At 45.8% G+C, this 2,074-nt stretch overlaps 1 protein-coding gene across 5 annotated transcripts in view; it reads left to right on the forward strand.

Moving 5' to 3' along the window:
* stau2 (staufen double-stranded RNA binding protein 2) overlaps positions 1 to 2,074 on the forward strand; it is a 362,332-nt gene that overhangs the window by 1,822 nt on the left and 358,436 nt on the right. The window contains exon 1 of one of the 5 annotated variants that reach the window (XM_043689169.1): positions 294 to 313. The exons of the other annotated variants lie outside the window; for them this stretch is intronic. The gene's annotated coding sequence lies outside the window, so the exon portion shown is untranslated. Of the gene's footprint in view, positions 1 to 293; positions 314 to 2,074 lie in introns of those variants that run through there. 5 annotated transcript variants of the gene reach the window in all.

The following is a 2,074-nucleotide window of genomic DNA, read 5'->3' on the forward strand; positions in this document are numbered from 1 at the left end:
GTACTTCCGATCCCACCCTCTCTCCATCTCCCTCCTCCCTACAATTGTCCTCCCACATCCCCACCTCTCCTCCTGCCTCTCCCATGTTCCCGTCTTCCCCATTATATCCTCGCTGCCTCCTCTCCTGTCCACACCCTATCCGTCAAACCCATTCCCTGTTCACCCACTCCCCCTCCTAAAAAGGAACCATGCTTTTTGATCACCAATGCTTTCCCCTCCCATTCCTTCCCCACCCTCAAGGCCCGGTTGTTCTGGGTTCTATCTCTCCCCTCTCTCCTTTGCAACTTGCTATTGTAACCAGTGGCACCTCAAGGTATGGTGCGTCTTACAGATGTTTTACTTAGCTTATATGGTTTTGATTGAGCTTTCTTGCTTATGTTGATCTCTTCCTACTTTTAATGCTTTCTGTTTCCTTCCTGTGGGCAGCACTCTGGTCATGTTATTGCTTCATTGAAATATATTTTCAACTATTACATGACTCTAGAGCACTGCGAAGGCACAAGAATACTATCTTTATTCAATAGTAGGATTCAAACAAATGAAAAAAATTAAAATGAATCAAAATTTGTATTGAAATTTTGATTCATACATTTTGTGGCCTGGGAATATCCGTAAGGTGATTGTATTACTGGACTAATAACAGTGGCTCAACTAAAGCTTCAGAAATGAAAGTTAAAATCCCACTGATATAACTGGAGAATTTAAATTCCATTAATTAAATTAATCTGGAATAGAAAAGCTTTTCTCATTAATGTTGACCCTGAAAACTATTGGATTTTATTTTGAAGCTGCCTGATTCACTAATGTTTTTAGGAAGAAAGCCTCTCGTCCTAACCTTGTCTGGTCCATGTGTGATTGGACTGGAACATATTTGACTTTTCACTGTTCGAGAAAATCACACAAAATTCCCACGATAAGGTCAGATAATTTTAAAACTGGATGGACTACCAAGGCAGCAGTTGACCCTAAAAGTTTTCATCACTAGCATCTGGGGACTTGTGCCATGTTTGAAAATGCTACCGTGGGTAGATCAAATCTGCCAGGGGTAGTGGCATAGTACTATAGAGTTGGGTGGAAGTGGCCCCTGGCTCCAGATTGGTGGGCGGCACGGTGGCACAGTGGTTAGCACTGCTGCCTCACAGCGCCAGAGACCCGGGTTCAATTCCCGCCTCAGGCGACTGACTGTGTGGAGTTTGCACGTTCTCCCCGTGTCTGCATGGGTTTCCTCCTGGTGCTCCGGTTTCCTCCCACAATCCAAAGATGTGCAGGTCAGGTGAATTGGCCGTGCTAAATTGCCCGTAGTGTTAGGTAAGGGGTAGATGTATGGGTATGGGTGGGTTGTGCTTCAGCGGGGCGGTGTGGACTTGTTGGGCCGAAGGGCCTGTTTCCATACTGTAAGTAATCTAATCTAAAGTAATCTAATCTAATCCCGTGAAGACCCATGCCATCTGGTTAGATATTTACAAAGGAAGTTTGAAAAGTGTGGCGTTGGAAAAGTACAGCAGATCAGGCAGCATCCGAGGAGCAGGAGAATCGATGGTGATGAAGGGCTTTTCCAGCTCAAAACTTTTCAACTCTGATCTCCAGCATCCATAGTCTCACTTTCTCCATATGTGAGGGAAAGTCCTGCTGATTGTCCCGTACAAGCCTAACATATTTTTATCACTTACCGTCTTGTGCATCTAAATGTCTGACGTATGAGTCAGTACTAATCCCTGTTAAACGTCTTTGGGTAGATGGCAAGGGCACAGGATATACTGCAGCTGAGGATTCAGTGTCCCTCCTAAATAGTGGTTATGCAACATCACAACTGAGTAACCTGGCTGAACCTTAAAGGAGAAAGTGAGGACTGCAGATGCTGGAGATCAGAGCTGAAAAATGTGTTGCTGGAAAAGGGCAGCAGGTCAGGCAGCATCCAAGGAGCAGGAGAATCGACGTTTCGGGCATAAGCCCTTCTTCAGGAATGAGGACGGTGTGCCAAGCAGGCCAAGATAAAAGGGAGGGAGGAGGGACTTGGGGGAGGGGTGTTGGGAATGCGATAGGTGGAAGGAGGTTAAGGTGAGGGTGATAGGCC

The sequence above is a fragment of the Chiloscyllium plagiosum genome, chromosome 4 (genome assembly GCF_004010195.1).
Source record: "Chiloscyllium plagiosum isolate BGI_BamShark_2017 chromosome 4, ASM401019v2, whole genome shotgun sequence".
Classification (NCBI taxonomy): domain Eukaryota; kingdom Metazoa; phylum Chordata; class Chondrichthyes; order Orectolobiformes; family Hemiscylliidae; genus Chiloscyllium; species Chiloscyllium plagiosum.